We start from the raw sequence: 22,299 nt of genomic DNA on the forward strand, positions 1-22,299 counted from the left end.
TTTTATGTGTTTGTGTTATTTCTTGGAAGTCTCCAACTATCTGGCAAGTAAGTGGGGATTACTCTGTAGTTAGAATTTTCTGCCCAAGCTGCCCTGGTGACCCGGCCAGGAAGGAGCGAGGAGGCACCGCCAAATAATTTCATAGGAAAAAAATAAAAAAGATACACCCCGCTGAGTTGGTGGCGGGGTCCAAAACAACTCAGACCTATCCATCAAAACCTGTAAGCAGATTGGCATTAAAGGAGGTAACCAGGTGGAGAGGGGGCGCTACACAAGGATAAATACATGAAAGATTGTGAGCTATTCAGATACTGTGGTAATGGGATCTGATAAGTACCTAAAACAGGTAGAAGAAGAATCACACCTGTACGATCTGCTTGAATCTGCAAATCTTGCAAGCAACACCCTCTCCCCCCCCCGGGTCTGGATATAAATCATCAGCCTTCATTTGCTTCAATACATCCGGACATTTTTTCATGATCCTCTAATACTGTGGAGGTGTCTGCCGTCTCTCTCATATTTCATCTGTTTATCTTAGGCACCTCTAATGCGCCGATCACTATATGTAAGGGGACTGTTGCCCCCTTGCTAACAGTCAGTGGGGGTATTTTAATTTCTAGCTCCCAGTACTAAAAAGAGGGAAGGATAGATGGAAAATCAGGACTCTGAGACTGACAGCCCCCAGGAACAATGGGGAGAAGCCAATCCTCCAGGTCAGCCTGAATGACAGGGTGGGCAGGCTAATCAGGGAGTCAGGAGGCCAGGGAGGTCCCATCCTCCATGTGAGCTGGAATTGCCTGGGTCAGACAGAGTGGGGCCAAGCTAAGGAGAAAGCAGGGGGCCGAGCTGAGCTGGGGAGCAGAGCTGTGCCAGCCCAGAGAGAGCAGACCCTGTCCTGGGAGTACAGCTGCAGCCCCAAAGCCAGAGGCACAGCCCAGAGAGAGCAGACTTGGCCTGGGAGGAGAGCTGCAGCAACCAGAGCCCAAGGGGCCAGAAAAGCAGCCCACGAAGCAGGTCAGGGCTGGGAGCAGAGTCACAGAAGCAGCCTGCAGAGCAGACCTGTCCTGGGAGCAGAGCTGCAGCAACCAGAGCCAGAGGGGCCAGAGAAGCAGCCCAGGGAGCTGGAGGCACAGCAGCAGCAGTGCAGAGACAGAGTGGTGGAGCTGGGGCTCGAGCAGTGCGGAGCTGGGTGCGGTGAGCAGCTGGGGAGAGCAAGCGGGACCCTGGACAGAGGGCCCAGCAGAGGGAGACACCTCAAGCCAAGAGGCTCTGCAGGCCAGGCTTGGATCGTAACCCCGACAGGGCGGGGGCGACACTGGGAAGAAGGGTCCTACCACTTAGAGCCTGAGAGCGTGTGGCCACCACCAGAGCGAGTGTCCAACCCACAGCATCCCTGCAGCACAGCCAGGGCCTGAGAAGAAGGCCTGGGACTTACAAGGAACAGACTGTGAACTGCCCGGATATTCCAGAGACACTGTTTGTGACGTTCCCTGCCACAGAGCGGGTTGATGTGTTTCCTTTAACCTTTCCCATTTTTCCTTATTCTTTTTCAAATTAGTTGTTGATTAAATAACTTGCATTTGCTTTAAATTGTATGTAATGGTCAGTGGGTCAGAGAAGTGCCCAGTGCAGAGAGAGTACCCCGGAGTGGGAACATCCTAGCCCCTGTCCTAGGTGACCACAGCAGGGTTGGGGGTTGAGCCCCCCAGGAATCCTGGGCCCAGTTTTGTTGGGGTTACGAGGACTCTGCCAGACAGGAGAGTAGAAGGGGAGTCCTCAAGGGCAGGGAGACCACTGGGTAAAGGAAGTGGAAGCGAGGACTCAGATCCTTTCACTAGCCTACTTCACAGGGGTAATGCAGAAGCCAGGAAAGTTCCCCACAATAGAGAGACTATTCCCCCACTTACAGATAGCATATAGGATTTCATAGGAGATATGATGATTTGTAGCAGACACTTGAGCAGCTCATGACCAAATTCTGCCCTGAGCTGATTGAAGGCAACTTGTTTAAAATCCCTGAGCTTGTCATTTGAGAAACAGCCGCTAAATCAATAAATTAAAAAAAAAATCACCAGTCTTTGGTTATGTCTGGCTGATTAACCCATGTGCTACATTCCCATAGTAACTCCAAGTCCCACTGCCGAAGGCAGAACAAATTCAAAGCTCAGAAGAGCACTCAGTGGTCTAGCTGCCTACCAATCCGTCTGAAATGGCCATAATACTTTTCTCTCGTCCTGCTCCTTCACAAAATGAGGCCGTATGAATTTGGAGTGAATCTTTAATGTTAATATATTATAGCAAGGTTTTGTTTCAAGTTCTGATTTTTCTTCAAAAACATTATAGAAGCTGCTGAGTGTTTCAAGTTAAAGGGGCAGCAGCTGTGGGGCTGAGAGTGAGGGCATAGGAAATATATAGGTGGTAGAGCTAAACAGATTACAAAAGGACTGAAGGAACAGAAAGGCTAGGAGACAGGGAGAATTAAATAGGAATTAAAGGATCCAGATAAAAGCAGAGAAGAAATAATATTTTATATTTATTAGAAGTGTGATTTTTTTTTAATGTGAAGACCCCAGAGTACTTCACCAAGGCACTTTACAAACAAACATATTATTCTCATTCCACAGAGAGAGAAGCTGGGGCACAGTGACATTAAGTGACTTGCCCAAAGTCTCCACAGGAGTTAGTAGTGCTGTTAGAATCTAGATCGCCTGACTCTTGGTCTCTGAACTCAGTCCACTAAACAACTGCTGCCTGCCAGCCAAACAAAAGGATGGATAAGGTAGGGATGTCAGGAGAATTTCTGGATTTAATGAATTAAAAATGTAAAGTGGAAAATCTGTTGTAGAAACACCATCACTTTTTGTTCCCTTCACTCTCAGAGAGGGAATTCATTTAAATCTGGCAGCACAACTTGTAAAGTATAGAAGAATTTCATACTTGATTTAGTCCAAACATGTAAAATTGGCAAGCATGTCCATTCATTTCCAAACTCTGTGCAGAGAACAAATTAGGCAATTCTGATCTTTCTTATCAAATAAAACAAAGCTAGGACCCTGTATGTGTCCTGAAGTTTCTCAGTAGATGTATGTTAATGCAATTTAGCACTTTGGGGCAAGTTCACAAAATCTCTAATTTTGCACACATGTATAATACATATTTGTGTGTAATATGGATTTACATATGTTTAAATGTTATGCATGTATATTTGGAAATACTCTGTTCAAGCAGACATTAATTTGCAGTTATGAAATATTTTGTTAAATTACTCTTCAGCTCTACATGAATTTGCATGACATTTTCAGTATTGTTACATTGCTGGAATACCAATGGAGCAATCTGTCCCAGAGGAAAGGATATATTTGTGTGTAAATAAGCAACTGATTTCTACTACCCGAGTTTATTCTTGAAAATACAAATCTGTTTTTAAATAACCTACTGTATTCACTGTATGGCAATCAGTGCTTGTGGCATTAAAGTTAGGAGAGCAAGGATCATCTTGTGTACTGGGACTTAAGAGATTTAGATTTGATTCCTAGCTCTGCCATAGACTTACTTTTGTGAACTTGGCAAGTCAGACAAGCCCCGTTTCAGACAAACTTTTCAGCCCACTGCTTTTCAGGGGATAATACTTCCTTTCTCCAATAATTTGTCTGTCTTGTCTATTTAGATTGTAAACTCTTCAGAGAATGAGCTGTCTCTTACTATTGGTAAATACAGTGCCTTGCACAATTGAGCCCTGAACTCAGTTGGGACTTCTAGACACTACTGTAATACAAATAAATAATACATAATAAGCTATGCCTAAAATACAAGATCTTAGAGGCAAATCCAGGATAAATGCCTCTCCCATGGTATACTGCACAAATTTCACAGTCTAATAGTCTGAGGGAGTACATGTCAAAATATGGGCCAGATCCTTAATTCCTGTGCACCCAACAATCTCACTGAAGTCAAGGAATGTAGGATTTGGGGCACAAGAAATGCAGAATTGGCCATATCTATCTACCTACCAGATATTACATGATGTGACGTAGAATCAGAAATGTTAGGGCCCAGTACGCAATTACTGAGTTTATTTACCTTAAAGTTAATCTGCAAATGCATGTATTTAACTGCATAATATATTAAATATATATCAGTCAGACTGCAACACATATTACTGTAGTATATACAGAATCTAGATGATACTCATGGTTTAAATTCATAGTTCAGTTTTAGAATATTTAATGTTCTATCCCCCCGCTAGCTTTAACGACAACACTCTAAATGCAAACTTGGATGTGTACATTCAGATCTAAATATAAAAAAAAATAAGAGTATTCAATAGAAAAGATGCCAGAATCAGTCAACTCCTCCAAGTAAGGACTTATGTTTTAAAACATAATTTACAGTGTCTGGACTATGTCCAACTGATTTACCAATTTTTTTCTGCCATTTTGTCCCTTACTGTTTGAACACTACCATCATTATAGTTCTTATCTGGTCAAGAGGTGGGCAAGTGGCTCCCTCTGGTGCCAACATCAATACTGCTCTCTAGATTTCATAGATCTTACTGACTGTATTTCACAATCTAACCGTCAGCAGGATCAGGTCCATGTGTTTATAGGGTAGTCTCCTTTTTCAGTCACGGCTTCAGCCAGAAAATGCAGTTATGAACTTTTGATTCTTTAGTTTAACAGGATGCAAAGCAACATACAGAACTTAAGGTATCGTATACGCAGCATACTACAGGATTCAGCTCTTTGCTGGTATTTTGAATAAAAAACAACTTAAAGTTAAAAAATATTTAATACTTTCTGAATTAACATACAACTTTGCAAAATCGTGTAAGAGATAAAATTACCATTTGAGCCTCAGCTGCTGCTATAATAATAAGTGCAACATACTGGCTTATTTAGTTTTAGATTAATTCATACATTTCTGGTATTTGCATGTGTTACAACTATGTTAGAAATCGCTTTCCCAGTTTTCTGAAAGCTGTGCACTCTGGTGCCACAGTTATCAAGACTAAGGTCAGAATAGGTTGCCAGGCCCTACTCTAAAATATTGGAGTAGGAAAAGGTTTATGACAAGGAAGATTAAAGCAGCACCTATCACAAGCTCTGTGATAGTAAAGGGCCTGTCAACATTTCCATTACCATTCCTTATTATCATTGTGGGTTTATTTTTTATTATATTCTGGAGAATCCTAATACACAAATTGCCCGTTGAGAGGCTCCGTATTTCAGGGAAATGTGCTTATATCTAAGGATATAACTATGTTGAATATTTCTGTCTGTATGTTCTAGCTAGATAGGTGCCTAGATCACATTAGATCCAACCCTCTCACCCTTTCATACATAATATTTTGGAAAGAAACATGCTTGGAAACGGATGAAATACTTTTATTTGAAAATAGCATCTATCATCTATCAGGTCCCAATCCTTGAAGCCCTCCATGTGCAATTCCCGTGTTCTTAAAAAGTCAGCCCTGCCTAAGCATTAAGAGTCCATGGTAGCAGCACCACCTAGCAGCATAGGGGTGGAGGAACCCAGGCCCTCTCACTCCACTGGGTTCCAATCCAAGGGCCCTCTTGGGCACCATAAGGCCCACACCATCAGGGCATGTCATGGCTGGCAGTTGTCCCTGGCAATCTGATCCACGGGTCTCAGCAGGCTAGGGAGTCCCAGCTCCATGCAGTAGACCTCCCCTTGGGGATGCCTTCCTGGCATAGTCCTTCTGCAGCTATGACTGCAGATTGGCCTCTCTCTGCCTGCCACCCTGCTGTGTTGAAGAGACTCCCTTTTATGTCCCTCACCCCTCCAACTGGAGAACACCCAGCAGGCCTGTTGGGGTGGGGCTTCCCAGGCCCAGAGTTGTTCCTGCCCCCTTGACTCTCTCCAGTGTGGAGGTTAGCCATCCCCTCACAAATAGTACGTCAACACATATTTATTTGAAACGACACAAGATTTATGCATAATAATTTTAAGAATAATTAACATTGCACTTTTCATCTTCAAAAGAAACTTTACAGAGACTAATTACATCCAGCACCTCTGTAAGGTAGTCCTTTTACTGATGGGAAATTAACAAAGAGAGATTGAGTCTTGGCCTACGCAGCCATGAAGGAGTGTAAGGGGTAAAAGACCACCCTCTCTTCGCCCGTAGGCCCATGTGCAGGCTAAGACCTTGGGTACAGGCATACAGGAGTAAGCAGGTGAAATGCACTTGTTACTCCCCTACCCACAGCAGGCAGATGAGGAATGGGTGGGGAAAGGACAGAGAATGGGCAAAGCTTTTCTCTGCCCACCCAAGTCAGTGCCAACCAGTCCACCTGAGTCAATGTGGGTTTGTTATAATTTGATATTGGTATACGCTTGCAAGGAGTTACCACATCACCCTGGAGCATGAAGGAAACAAAGAAGGAACTGTGCCTCTCAGACAACTTGAGGCAAAAGCAATAATTATCCCTAAGTGGTCACAGAGGAAATCAGTATGTGAACCAGGATTAGAAAGAGTTCTTGACTCTCAGTTCTGGAGACCGTGTCTCTTTCTGGTAATATTTGTATCCTTCATTTTACACAGTATTTTAGGGTGTGAAAAGAATGCCATCTACTAACAAGTGAAGGTGAACTCAAGCCACAAAGTTTGGATCCAGTCCTGAACTTTATCTTAAAAGTTTATTGGGGGGGCACACAGTAATATAGAACAAGGAGCTTTTGGTTCAGTAAGTCTCTTTTACAAAGCACTTAACCCTCACAGGAAATTCATGAGAGCGTATACAATACTGAGAGGACTGCATGATTCTTCATAGAATTTTATCCACCGTTTACAAGTAGATTCAAGATAAAACTCATTATTTTTATGGAAGTGTCACATAAAACTTATGGGGAAAATAAAAAGAAGGACATGAAAATTTACAGTAATGTTGTTGGACTTATCTATGCTCGAAAACAATGGGACTTGAAGGATAGAGTGGTTTTTCTTTCATAGTAATCATACATACAAAAGCGTAAGAGTCACAAGACTGAAGCAGAATAGGTGTCAGCCAAGAACAATGAAAGCACCTGCTTTTGACTCTTCTGGAAACCGCTCTTTACTTAAGTGTTAGTTGCAGTAAAGGCCCCCATTCAGTCGACAGTCTCTTGTCTTAAACAACCACTTTAAACTAAGGTTTCCAGTCTAATTTGTTCAATCTGTAATTAAAAAACACCTTTACTTAGCAACCAAACGTCACTTGTCTCTTGAATGGTTGCTTAAGACAGGTTGCACTTAGACGTTACTGTAATTTTTTTATATTCAGCTTGTTGTGTTTGAGGAATCAAACCACTGAAACACCGAAAGTTAGAGTTAGACAGACATGTTTTCATATCAGATTACAGGTACATATATATAACAAAGTTGCACTCTAATTAAAAAAGAACGGCTCTCGTTCTAATCACACAAAGTGTTTTAATACCAGTTTAACTCCATTGACTTAACTGAAGTTACTCCTTATTTACACTGGTGTAACTTATATCAGAAACAGGCCCATTGTGTGTATAATATTTGATACAGTACAGTATCATATAGTATAGAACATACATTTACAGATACTAGGTTTTCCAGGGAGTCTCTGATTTCGTGATTCAAAAAAATTGCTCCCAAATGCTCAGGTCCCTTTGCATGCCGAGGAGATTTGCCACCCATTGCCCTGATCACTCTACTTGTATTTTGAAGCCTACTTCTCCTCCCTTTACCTTGTTTATTTAGGCCATGAGCCTGCAATGATCTCCGTGTGAGTGCAGAGGTCCACTTGCCCCAGAGTTCACTGCAGGAACAGGTCCTTAAAATGTAAGCTCCTCAGGGTACAGACTGTCTTTTATTGTGGGTTTGTACAGCACCTCGCACAATGAGGTGCTGATTCAGACTGAGGCCTCTGTGCGCTCTGGACTACAAATAGTAAATAATAATAAGTGCAGTGAATAGCTTTTCTTCCATAACTGAGAAACTTTAATTTTCACTGTACCGCCATTTTAACAATAAAATTGCCAGCTGGCTATGGCTTTCATCTGCTGTTCAGCCACTTTTAACTTTAGTTTTCTAATAAACATGCTTAATTGGAGGCATTCAGGGTTTTTTTCCTAGTTCAGATTTTTTCTTAATGAAATATAAAAATTAAATATATCTCAGCTGGCGGTAAGGCTTTACTGAAAATAAAAGATAAGTTAATTCTGCAGTAGGAACGCTGAACAAAAATAAGAGACAGAAATAGTCAAAATAAAATACCACCAGCTCGTGCAGGGCCTTTAAGATTTAGCATACACTTGCTTTTGTTTATTTTAAACTTTATGTTTACTGAGTTTTGGTAATTAACAATATGAAATATTAAGAAACAGAACATGCACACACGTGCATCATACTTCATTTGAAAACTTATTATGTCTACTTTAGGATGAGGTACGTTGTGGAGCTGTCAAGTGGTGCCATTACCATAGAAACAGGGATAAACAATGACACCCTCAACGCATTAAAATGACCACTTTGAAATATCTGCATTCATTTGTTGTTAGTTTAATGTCTCTATCTATTATTTCAAGACATAACATTGGATTTCTTTGTGACCTCAAAGCATCACAACAGCAATCTAAAGGGTAAAACAAAAATCTAATAATAAATGAGTGCAGGTATCACGGAAATGAAATAGCACTGATGACACTTCTAGTCAATTTCATCATCTTATTCATCATTAGTTCACCATGCACATTTTACCACCCATGTTGCAATGGTGATCCAATATCTGGTTCACCTATATACACAGGCATCCAAATCTTTGTTTGCCAAAATATTCTTTTGCCATACTCTCCAAAACTGTCCTCACACGATTGGAGTTTGGCCAGTGACTTGTCCTTTTTTTGATGACTAGACAGAGGTACAAGCAATTCAGATCTTTGTGGGTTTCCTTTTCTTTCTTGCTCTGGTCATACAGCATTGTGAACCAACTTCCTTGCTGCAGAGATTGACGGTTGTCTGTCTCTCCCAATTTGGCCAGATCTTGATGGTGGATGTCACAGTGCTCTTCGAGAACAGGACCCCGGTCTTCCACAATGCCTGAGCTCGAAAGGTGGAGAAATACGCCCCTCTGGCCAAAACCTTGAGAGCTAGGGGTTACCAGGTTCAGAAACTTGGGCTGATTGTTGGAGCCTTGGGCACATGGGACCCCAGTAACAAGCGAGTGTTGAGAGAATGCGGAATCGGTCAGTGCTATGCTAAGCCGATGCGACAACTCATGGTGTCGGACGTCATCAAGTGGTCAAGGACATCTACATAGAACACATAGGACATCTGTAATACCAGGAGGGATGAGCTGGAGTGCCAATGAGATGCGCAGTTGGGAAAGTATGGATTGTATTTTCTAAATGGACAATCTACCCTAAACGCTCAATTACTGAAGGACAATTTTCACTCATTGCTGTATTTGCTTTCCACAACCAACTCTCTGAATAACTTTTCACGAGTGATGTACCCAAATACTTGGATGCTAATATCTAAACTGTATTGTTAAATTTATTCACCTAAATGTGGGTTATTGCTGATTATGTACTATATGTATCTTATGACTTTTAAAACAAACTTTGTATTTGTCTATAATCTAAGCACTATACCCAGATGCACAGACACTCTTTTCTTAACCTGTGTACTATACAATTTTTTTTAATATTAGCTTTGATAAAATTTTTAGCTCTGTTCGTTTTGACAATAGGAGGCATGGATCAGCATTCACTGTTGCACTCCCCATGAGTACCCAGCCTGGGGAAGCTAATGGTCCAACCAGCAGACCAAAATTTGGTGATGAATCCTGGTCATGTGACACCTGAGGCACGTTGCGTATATGCTAAGAAGAAGTTTTGACAACATTAAACACAGATTTCCTTCCCCGAACGATGCAATAGGATGACATCACAAATGGAAAGCATCCAGCGGAGGGCAACAAAAATGATTAGGGGACTGGAACACATGACTTATGAGGAGAGGCTGAGGGAACTGGGATTGTTTAGTCTGCAGAAGAGAAGAATGAGGGGGGATTTGATAGCTGCTTTCAACTACCTGAAAGGGTGTCCCAAAGAGGATGGATCTAGACTGTTCTCACTGGTAGCAGATGACAGAACAAGGACAGAACAAGGAGTAATGGTCTCAAGTTGCAGTGGGGGAGGTTTAGGTTGGATATTAGGAAAAACTTTTTCACTAGTAGGGTGGTGAAGCATTGGAATGCATTACGTAGGGAGGTGGTGGAATCTCCTTCCTTTGAGGTTTTTAAGGTCAGGCTTGACAAATCCCTGGCTGGGATAATTTAGTTGGGGATTGGTCCTGCTTTGAGCAGGGGGTTGGACTAGATGACCTCCTGAGGTCCCTTCCAACCCTGATATTCTATGATTCTATGAAATCAGAGTCACATCCTGTTAATGCGTATGCAGCAGGAAGTATGTTGCAGAAGTCAGGGGTGAATGTGTCACAAATAATATGCACAGGTCTGAAGTGATGCTTGTCAGTTGTGCTGGAGGCACTGCCTATTTCAATCCATATGTAACCTGAGTGTTCCATTTTTGGAAAGTATGAACAGCAAGGATCAAAACAGCTGCATCAGGTAACCTAATTACTATGGGTCCTTTGACACCAAAAGACCTGAAAGCCACAATGCCATATGCAGCATGCAGAAGCATCCTTCTGTCCACTTCCTCTTGAGTGTTGTAGAAGTCTTGGGCTTCTTCAACACCTCTACTGGTGATGAACTTTGCACCACTGGAAAATCCTCGAGCAAGGAGTGTTTGTGTTGGGTGTGCTCCTCTGCTCCCAGGTGCAATCTGAATCATATATTTACAGAGGAATTTTACAAGTGACTGTTTCTTGGATGCCATGTTTAGAAACTTCTTCCATGGAGGCAGAGGTCATCCATCAATTATCTGGTATTTCTTGCCTCCAACCTTAGATCCTGTTCTGCACTGTCTTTTCTGCATTTTTCCATAGAGTTACGGTTGTGATATCTGTCAAAGTCTTTTATTACAGAATTAGTTTTGTCAAATCCTTGTAGGACCTGCCTCAGGTACTCAGCAGCCAATTCATCAAACGTGCCCTCATTTGTATGGCGGCCATGGCATCTCTGACGTACCCTGTGGTTTCTTTGTTGAAGGCTTTTAGCTCATGGATTCTTTCAGCTTCCAGCTGATGCTCTAATTAAGCCTTGTCTGCTCTTCTCGTTGTTTCATCAGCATGGAAGAGTGCAATCAGCACAGATCCTAAAGGGTGACTAAGAACAGTTGCCATTTAAACATCATGGGAGGAGGGATAGCTCAGTGGTTTGAGCACTGGCCTGCTAAACCCAGGGTTGTGAGCTCAGTCCTTGAGAGGACCATTTAGGGATCTGGGGCAAAAATGGGAGTGGCCCTGCTTTGATCAGGGGGTTGGACTAGATGACCTCCTGAGGTCCCTTCCAACCCTGATATTCTATGATCATTTCTGCATCTTGCTAACGGCAGGGTTCTGTGGAAAACAATTTCTGAACTGATAGCCGCTGTGACTGTCCCTCTCTTGCCAGACTTAATTTGCTCAGCAAATATTTTGATGCCAGATTTGTTGACTGGCCTGGAGAAGCTACGTGTCCCATCAGAATCAAGTGAATCTCTCAGAAATCTCACCATTTGTTCTTCACCAACATTTGCTATTTTCAACAGAGACTATTGTCATATGATGTTACATACAGTCCAGTAGATATGTTGTTAAGCATCTTTGGATGTAATTCTGGATCAAATGGGTTTGTCATATTGTTGATGACATGGCTGATAAGAGCTATAACATGCTCTTCATCCCTCTTCAGTGCAGAGGCAAGGACTTGTATTGGGACTTTGTCTTCATCACTACTTCTTGTTAGGACACTTCTTTCTCTGACAGCTTTTGCATATTCATAATAGGAATATGTGTATCATCATCTCTAACACATACTGACCTGTGCATAAGTGTCACTGAATTGAAAAGCTAGCTTCTAGAATATTTCAAAGGCTGCATAGGCAATTACAAATTAAAACCTTCTAAATGCTACCTTGTATGAACAAAAGCATACAAATGGAGAAGCATTACAATAGGAATTCACATACATTTATATCTTCCCACTATGTAGTACAAACCGTGGGCACGCAATCTACTGTTACTGGTGCACAACCTTCACTATGTATGCACTCTGGTCAGCAAATTTCAACTGAAAGTATAAAAATCACTTGTGAGATACTTTAACAATTAAGAATGAGATAGAAAAACATTTCATGTTAGTATATTGCAAAATGTTCATAGTCACCATTTTTGCCACGTGCTAAAAAGCTTCATTTCTCGGGGGGGTAAAGCTTGCCCATGCAAAACCAATATAAATCTTTTAATACATTGTTGTTTGGTAGCAACATTTTTGTTGTTTGACCAATAAACACCACATTAAGATGTTGAAATTAATATAAACAGTAACAAGGGTAGTCATAGTCACGTTGTAGTGTTCCTGGAACTGTGCAAAAATGACACTCTTATTTTGGGTACCTTTCCTACAGGCTTATGGTAACATTTGACAGCTCCGCATCATATCTCATCTAACATACATAAAATAAACTTTCAAATGGTATATGACGGGCTGTGTGTAGAGTGGGTACATTAAACTCCAAAAATATGGCCCTTTTTGGAGAACTGCTGCACGCCTATATAGGTCCCTGCAGAATGATACAGTAGTTCCATTGGATAATCAGGCAGTGCTGTGAGTTCTTTGACTCTTTTCCTTTCATCCTGTGACCATGCTTCCACCGTGCACGTTGGGGAGGAGGAGGCAGCGGCAACATACATTTAACTTGTAACTTAATAAGGACCTGATCCAGCGCCCACAGAATTCAGTACAAAGACTCCCACTGACTTCAGTGGGAAGAGGATCAGACCCTAACTAAATAAAAATAGCTGGTATTTATGTGTATTCAGTCATTTTAAGCTAAAAATAATGGCAGTTCCATTATGAAAATATAAAAATCCTCCTTCAGATGGCTTACTTTTTCTTAAACTGTGTACCCATAGGTGCTACTATTGGTATTCCTCCTATTTATCCCTTTTTCATATCATGAGTATATGGATATGAGAAACTGTCTAACATGTCTAACTAGTTCTATCTAGTTCAATCCTGTATATTATAAAATGGCATTGGGAAACCCAGTGTTCTCACTGGCCAATAGTAGTGAAATATCTAGCAGCTGTGGTCCTGATTCTCCATAGTTTCACTCCTGCTTTATGCTAGAGTAACTCCATTGAAATCAATGAAGCCACATGACATAAAACAGTGTAATACAATGTTGACTCAGGTCTTACATTTGAGTTGGAACTAGTTTTGTTTCAAGCCACTTCACAAATATCAGCGTGCCTCCAACAAATAATGGATATTGACCAGTAAGAATTTTCTAATTATATTCAATTAGGAGCTATTATATTCAATTAGTAGCAATTTGATCACCAATAAATGCTGGATATGTAATCTTCTCTCCAGTCATGTATCTTCTTTCCAGCTTCCTCCCTGTTTCCTGTCCTCCCTTCTTTTTACTTTCACCTTCCCTGCTTGACTCTTCATGCTCTCCACCAGCTCCCTTCCCCTAGCTCTATCTCCTTCCTCCCACCTGCAGATGTATGAGCTTGCGTAGCCTCCATAAGTTTTCTGACAGCAGTCCCATTATCTGTTCTGGACAGGTCTCCACTCCACAGGAACAAGACCTCTGAATCCTCTGCCAGCATACACACCAACCACATAACTCCTCCCTTCCTTTGTTTGTTTGTTTTTTCACGGGAGGACACGCTCTGAGGCTTTCATTTTGGAACTACATTTTGAGGTGAAAACATACTTGAAGAAGAAATAAAACCATTTCTCTTCTTTTTTTCTTGATTTTTACAAAGGATCTTCAGTGTGTGCATGTGTACATCATGCTCGGGTGTCGCCATTTCTCAGGAGCTTGCACAATATGATCTTGGACATAACAGTCCTCAGGGAACATGGACAGTCTTAAAACAATTTGATCTCTCCTTACTTCCAAGCTATTTTATAATCAAAAGCAGAATCTTATTCCCTTCATCAGCACTTACAAAATCCTGAATCTGTTTTTTGACAAAACGTATGACCCCACTTAAATTACCCTTCTTAGAATGAATGTCTTTGGCCCTCTGTGGAGTATGTTATGGAAGACACTGGTAGTCCAGCTTGTTTAGTCATAAAGCAAATTACTGTAAGGACCTCATCATGGGACATCGGCAGAGTCTGAACCCCAGACTTTCAGCTTGTAAAGCTAAAATGAGTTAAAGGAGTAACTCCATTAGCTGGCAACAGCAACAGGCTGTTATCCTCTGTGCAGACAAGCCACTAGAGGATGGGCTAAGGCAAAGAATAAAATTCCACAGCAAAATGTAAGATTAGTGCTGCCAGATTAGTATTCATTCATAACACCACAATGGCATAAAGACCCCATATGCAGAGTTGGAACTGCCCCACTGCAATGGGGGTACCAATGCCAATAGCATGTGCAAACCATCAGTATCACCCAGACGGGTGGGGGAATGGGAATGCCTGAAAGGTTTCTGCTGTCCCATGTGGTGGAGGCCCATTATCTATGGATCCCTTGCTCAGACCAGGTTTGTCCGCCCCTTGCACTTCCCTGGCCTATTGATGGAATGGTGAGGCCAATTTGGGATCCTGTAACCCCAGTGGGAGTTTTGCAAGATGTCTGCAAAAGGGGGTGCTCTGGCTCCAGGCTTCCCAACTCCATGTTCCTTTCAAGTAAGTCTATTTTGGGGAAGGTGCCATTTCATTGTCCTGTATCGTTTACTGCTTTTCTTCTCCAGATCTGTCCTATCTATTGCAATATTTGCAATTTTTCCAAATATTTAACTTCCACCTAGTGGATAGCGCATGGAATCAGAAGTCAAGAAACATGAGTTCTATTTACAGTTGCCACTGAATTGCTGTGACCTTCCATAAATCACTTACTTGGGGGAAGGGGGGGTTATTTCCTCATCAACAAAACTGGGGATATTAATACTTCCCCACAACTGTAAAGCACTTGGAGATTTTCAGATAAAAAGGTATTATGTAAGTGCAAAGTATTACTAGTAACCATTTGAACACAGGTACAACAAATCAATGTATTTGATACTGAAAAACCTGGGGCCCAGTACTCCCACTGCAGGGTATAAATAACTCCATCCTGTGATGTTACTCATATCAGATCTCTGTAATATTGTTCTTCCTTTAAAAGACGTTCCCAGTGCTAAGTTAACAAAAAGAACAAAATGGAAACTGTATTTTACCTCTACCAGAAATTATGCCTAGAGATTTAATGTAGCATGCACTAGATCAGCAGTGTTCTCTATCCAGTAATGAATTACTATGTCGACCTATGAACTTGAGCATTTGCCTGCAACTGACTGTCACTTTAGGAATGGTGATCATCACAGCATATGTACCACTGAAATCTAGAGTCTTGTTGCAGCAGATAGAGTGGTTGTCTAAAAGAGGAATGTTCAAGTTAAAATGATCAAAGTTCTGCAAACACTGACTTCATGATCCCATAATTAAATTGCAGGCAAATGTAGAACAAAGAACCCCACAGCAAGCTTAACAATGTGAAGTTCAGATGGATATGCCAGTTATGAGTAACCAGTTAATATTGCTAAATATTACTGAAGTTAAAAGGAAGGAAATTAAAAGAGCTGAATTAAAAATAAACCTGTCCTCACTGTAGGATAGGGTTGTTTTTTTTAAACCAGTGAGGGTAAAAGAGGATGGCTTGCTTGTTTTGGATTTGAATGGGTTGCATATTAACTCATTTTGAAAAAAACTCTTTGGTCCCTTCCAGTCCTTAGTAAGGACAACAGGATTGGGCCCAACGTTTCTGACAGCATTCAGGTTAATACAAGTTATCAAACTTTATTCCAAGAAGTGTCAGAGAAAATGTGGTAAACCAAAAAAATATTGCCACCATATAAATCATGAAATAATGTTAGGGTTGGATTCTGAACTCCTTATTCTTCCTTAGAAGCACCTTTACCCTGCCAGTGGTCCCACTGAAGACAATGTTATCAGAATCTGCACATACACATTTTACGGAAAAAATACAAGGTAATGTTTTGATTAAAAAATCAGTTTCTTTGACTAATTATATTATGTTCAATAGTAGCCCGGAGAAACATATAATGAATTGAACCTACTTTTGTAATCATGTTTTTCCACGATGAATGATTTGTCAGTAACTTTAAATGGAATTCCAATTGAACACTGTGTGAGATATATTTAAAATAAATAATCAAAGTCACCTTATTTACAAGTGTTGTCTCTACCACAAGCTACAGATTGTTTTAAAGATTACTAAAGAGAATTGAAGGGAAACTTAGGTAAATGCAAATCCTGAGCTTGAGCAATCTTTTAAAACAGCCAGGCTTCATTCTTCTGCAATAGCGAGTTCCCAACTGTCAAAAGAGTGGCATTAATTTTTGTTTCAATTTTGGATACATCCTAAATGTAAATGATGGATCAAAAAAATCCAATCAGTGAATAAAGGAAAAGGTGAAAATAAAGTCAAGGGAAAGGGATAACATGAAAAGGGAGCTTTCCCCTCAGCACTCCAGGAGCATCAATATATTCTGCTGGAAGAGTGAACACCACAGATCCTGCTTATATTTAAGAGGACTGGAAAAAGCTAACCACAGAATCAGCAAGCTTCAAAAAAAAACAACAAAAAACAAAAAACATTTACTTCTTCTTTTAATCAAAACATAATCGGAAGGCCTAAGTAATGCTTACCTTCTTCTTTCAGTGTAAGTCACTGAAGCAGGCTGTTAGGCAGACTTCAGCTCCTGTCTATGCCAAGGACAATGTAAACATTACAACACTGAAAAGGTATGGTCAGGGATTTCCCTTATTTCCAAATAAACTCTTCTCTGTAGGGTGGCCTGTTGCAAGTTTACAATCGTTGTCTAAAATCAAAGATATATTCACTGGATTCCATACAATGTGAGACCCACAGAGAGAAGCATCCACCTTTTGTTAAGGACACCTTTATTACCAAGACCCTTTTAGTAACTGTTCAGTGTAATTACTTATTCGGGGGATGCAGCAAAAGGCTAAAGTTACCCTTACTAGAACACAATTAATTGAGGTTACAGTATTTATAGACCGCTGTATTATTAGCATTAATATATTTCTTTGTTTTAAAAGGAAAAAACATTAAATCCCATAAAAAGCCGAATATTCCTACAGTTGGCTGCTAACTGAAATTCTTACTCCTCAAGTGCCATGTGTATCATTACCTAGGTCCTGGAAAAACACAAATAACTAGAGCAAGTTGATCGAGACCGAGAATCGATCATGTTTGAGAATGAAGAGCGGGCCAATATTCGGAGTCCCACCCCACCACCCCCAGTTCTAACGCCCTGATTGCACAGCTCTGTCCAGAATGAATGTCCAGTCAGTGCAAAGTCACAACCCACATTCATTTCACATGCAAGGCAGGTGCTTTTCCACCATCCCCACCAGACATGCTGCTGAGCCCGTACAGAACTGTTTACATGTTTGGATTAAATTCCTGGGGGAGAAGGAAGGTAACTGCCGAACAATGCAGAGTGCCTGAGAACTACCCGAGCCAAGGTGTGTGTGCGTGCGTGCGCGCTCTTGTCCTTACAGGGGCTGCAAAAGGAAATGCAGAAACTTTAGGGGGGGGGGGCATGCCGGATTAGTGTAAAAGGAGGAAGGGACGGGATTACCCAACAGGAGAGTGTGGAGACTAGGCAGGGGCAGGATGCGGTTTCTCCGCGTGGGTGCTGGAGCTTGCACTGCCCTACCGATCTCTGCTCAAATAAATTTGTTAGTCTCTAAGGGGCCACAAGTACTCCTTTCCTTCCCTTTGTGGCCAGATCTCTTCCCTCATCTCTTCCCCCCCCCTCCCCGGCCTTTCCTGGTTCTCCTTTATCTTCGCTACCCATTCCCATGTCTCCGGCTCCTTCGCCGAGCTGCAACTCACTAGCTAGCGCGCCGCACCGAGGCTGCAGCGGCCCCAGCACTCGCCTTGCGTCGGTCTCTCGCCCACTGAGGCTTTGCCTGAACACACTCACGCGCTGGATGAATCCCTCCTCGCCCGCGCAGACACACGCGCGCGCTACCCCGCACACACATGCACAGACGCACACATCAGCCACTGGACATTCAGGGGTCAAGCGATCATCTGAAAGAAAGAGGGGGAGTCGCAGAAATCTCAGGAGGGAAAGCCAAGAAGACACAAATCGCCAAGGCAGCGGGCAGCAGGGAGAATGCGGGGGGGGATTTACACTGGTAAAAGAAAGTCCCTCATACTGAAATGACATACCAGAGTCTGGTCTGGAGCAGGAAACGTCGTGTTGGTTACTCATGGAGATTAAACACACACACCGCAAAAGATTCCCCTTATCTTCCAATCTGAACCCTAATATCCACGATTCAGTCTCCTCTTGGTAACTCTTGCTAAAATGAACCTCCCAGTGAAATTAATTTGCTTTTAGTGGAGGGAGGACCTGCTTCTTTTTGTTGTTCTTGTTGTTCCACTGTCGAGTTCTCCCTTGGGGAATTTTAACTACTTATCTTTCCTTTTTAAATGCAAATAAAGGCTTTTGTGTGCAATTTTCCACAGGGCTTTTCAGAAATACTGCCCTGCTCCAGAAAGTGCTTTCAGAAGATTTATTTTAAAACAGGAGATGGGTGTTTTAAAACACTTACCAAAATATAGTCCAAACATGTGCACAACCGACAAACTCTTAAATATAGCGATGCGAGTAGCTGCGAATATCAATATTAACGGAAGAAAGCAACCGTATGCATTTTAAAAACTCAAAAGGACGAGGGGATTGCTCTGAAAAAGAAGTTATTAGTAACCCACAGCAAATGGTGTTGCCTCAAATAGCTCACCCTTACCTTATCACTACTCCTCGTTTGCACCTGAGCTGCAACCATAAATACTTCGAGGTACTCAACGTGAAGCTAAATTGATGGCTGAATTTAAGCAATTTCGTCATGCGCCTCTTTCATAGGCTCAAAAGAAGAATGTTATGACTGTCCTCTTCGGTATCCATTCGCTCCCCAAAGAATTCCAATTTTGTTGAAAGAGGCAGAAACATATATCTGTCTATATACAAGCGGGTACTGTAATATATCCAACAAAAGGGGGAGGGGGAAATCAGAGAGGTGTCACTACAAACTTGGCAAGCAAGACGTATCCACGGATTTCCTAGCAGGAATGCAAAAAACTGATGCAAAATACAAAATTCCGAGGGAGATTTAGAAGCAAAAACGCCACACTGGAAAAATGCATGAAAAGAGCACAAACGGGACGGCTGGATAAATCTTTCCTAGCTATACATCCGTCGGCAAAGTGAGCGATCGCCTCCCAAATCCGAGCCAGTGCAGCTGCTGCAGTTGAGTTGCTTGCTCTCTCCCTGATGCTGCTGCTACCTGTAGACACACACACACACACACACACACAGAGGGACCCACAGCTGTGCAACATGCAGGCTGCTGCTGCCTGTGCAAAAACGAGGAGCAGGTTAACCAATTAGCAACGTGCCTCCCTTTCCCTTCCTCCTCTGCTCCCTCCCAGGGGGGCCTGGATTCGGGGGGGATCCCGCGTGTGTGTGTATGCGTGTGCGTCCTGCTCGCGCTCTCTCTCCCTCTCTCGTGTCTCTCTCACACTCCCTCTCTCCTGGCTCTAGACTTGGCCAGCCGCAGAGTGGTGGCAGCACTGAGCGTGAAGGGCCCAGACGTCAGATGTGACGTGCACCAAAGACACAGAGATGCACGTGAGTGAGGAGAAGCAGCAGCAAGAGCAGCTGCTGAAAGCCTCTGCCGCTGAAAGTTTCCCCGGAGCCGTTGGTCTGTCCGACCACTTTCCCCAGCTTCCTCCCCCTTTATTTTTCCAGTCTTTAAACGCAGGAAACAGGACTATCAGGACAGGGAATCCATACAGCATGCTGGGATAGGGGGAGGGAGGTGTCTGCTTCAATATGTCCCCTTCTCTAGGCCTTTCTACCCCTCTAAGTTCAGGAACAGAGATGGTCTGACAGGAAAACACATCATCCAGTCAGTCAGTTTGTTTAATATTGTGTATGGAGAGAGGAAGAAAGACCAGCTGGACTGATCACCACCTATTTTCCCTTTTTCCATTCTATACATGCAGGAGCGCATTAAACAGGCAAGAAAGCCCATCACTCACCATGACATATATTCCATCGTGCTCTTCCTCAGCAATGCCCATTGCTAATGGTGGTATGTGTGTGTTTTCTACATCCTATGCCCCACCTTAGAATGATCATAATCAGTTCAGTTCCACACTGTGCATGCCCAAGACACAGAGAGACCACCCGGCCTCATCTTTGCTATCTCTTTTTCCAGTCTGAGAATTTCCAAGAGCTTTACCCATTTTAATTAATGGGGATCCACAGATCCTCTGGTATAGTATTAATTACTATTATCATTGCCCATAGAACAAATTTTACAGGTGGTTGATGGAGGGTCAGAGGGGCTAGCTAACAGGTCGCACAGAGGCAGTGGCAGAGCTGTGAATGGCATCTCGGAGTCCTATCTTCCAGGTCTTGTCTAATGCAAGCAGCTGCATCAGAGCAAAACGGGCTCTGGTGCTACTTTAGCCAGTAAATTACCTTGGTACCCGTGCAAGCTCATTTTATACCAGTACAGTACTTCTGTAGCGGAAGGGTTGTACCGACCCCAATGCCAGAAAATCCCAGGATAAACAAGGGACAAAGTCTCTTGCTTTAACTACTACTATTGTTATATCTTCATAAATGTGCAAGTTGCTTAACAAACAGATACAAGAGAGTCTCTGGCCTGAAGAGTTTACAATTTGAGTTAGGACATGACTTGAGTGAACAAGACATTGGGGAAGTCAGGGCAAAGGGGAAAAGAATGAATGGAAATCAAGAGTAACAGCAGTATCATATGGTACTAGTTGATGACCTCGGGAAGACCTCTGCATACCCCTGTTTGAGAACCACTGGCTTACAGTATGTTTACGCTGCAATGTAAGCCGAGCAGTCTTCGAACTCAGAATCAAGGCACCCACCCCTTCCATTTACACACAAGTTGTGCTAACCCACCCTGAGCCCAGACATCTACACTGCAATTTGAGAGCCCTGGCCACAGCCAGAGTCAGCTGATACAGACCAGCTGCCAGTGTTTTATTGCAGTGTAGACATACGTGAACAGGCAGGCAGAGACCAAATCCTGCAGGCCCTCGAAAGCCCCTCGACACTTCCTTGTGAAAGAAAATCTGACACAGCATGTCCTATTGAGAGAGACAGGTAAGCCAGACATCACAGCCCAGCAATTTGTTATATTGCTGGATGTTGTGTGTAAGTGTGGTCTGTCTCATGAGTGTGATTTCAAACAAAGTAAAGTAGGAGAGGAGGGATATAAAAGTGGTTGAAGGAGGAGGCATAAGACTGAGCCCAGCAAAGATTTCTCACAGTTCCTGTGTGAGACAGGCATGCACAAAAGCTATTTATAGAAAGGGCAAAATATCATTGCTGAGAAATCGGTGCAACTGGATGAACAGATGGAGTGAAATGTTTTGTTCGTTAATAGTAGTGCTGGATGCAGAGCAGCCTGGAAATCCTGCAGATATTCCAAAAGGTATCACACATGGATGTGTTCAAATATGGGTTATTTTTTATTTAGGAGTCCATGTAACATATGGGGTTTTAAAGCAGAAATCTGTCCAGCAATCCCAAAAGTTTGGTGCATGGAAATGCCTTTTTAACAGCCATACAAAACCTTGATTTATCACCAGGAGAAATGTACATGACTTTCGAATATATGAGCACTCTCTCTTTTTAGTGCCTGTTTCCAATGGCTGCAAAAGCAGGGCCAGATTCTCCCATCTGCTGTATGGCATTGAGGGAAGCAAAATGAGCCAGAAGAGCCCCAGATACATGGGTTGGTGGAAGTAGCACCTCTGCTATACTTCCCCAGTCAGAGAAATGGAGTCCCCTAGCCACTACTCCGCCCCACCACAAACACAGGAGAAATGTGTGGTTGAGGCGCCTGCAGCTTTGTGGTGAGGGGACCCACATGTGTGCGAGAGAGAGAGAGCTGGGGAGCATCTATTCTACATGGCATATTTCCCCCCCCCATGCTGTGTGAATTTCTCCTGGAAATCTGCAGAGTTGTTACTGCTAATGGAAGTAGCAATATCTATCCTTCACCTTCAGACCCATTTGAGAAAGTAGTAAGTTGCAGATACCAGAGA

General features: G+C 42.5%; 1 protein-coding gene across 1 annotated transcript in view; it reads right to left on the reverse strand.

Moving 5' to 3' along the window:
- Positions 1-19,749, reverse strand: part of NLGN1 (neuroligin 1) — a 567,297-nt gene extending 547,548 nt beyond the window's left edge. The window contains exon 1 of the mRNA XM_074963550.1: positions 18,954-19,749. The gene's annotated coding sequence lies outside the window, so the exon portion shown is untranslated. The remainder of the gene's footprint in view (positions 1-18,953) is intronic.
- Positions 19,750-22,299: the final 2,550 nt, after the last annotated feature.

Source organism: Natator depressus, chromosome 9, assembly GCF_965152275.1.
Source record: "Natator depressus isolate rNatDep1 chromosome 9, rNatDep2.hap1, whole genome shotgun sequence".
Classification (NCBI taxonomy): Eukaryota; Metazoa; Chordata; order Testudines; family Cheloniidae; genus Natator; species Natator depressus.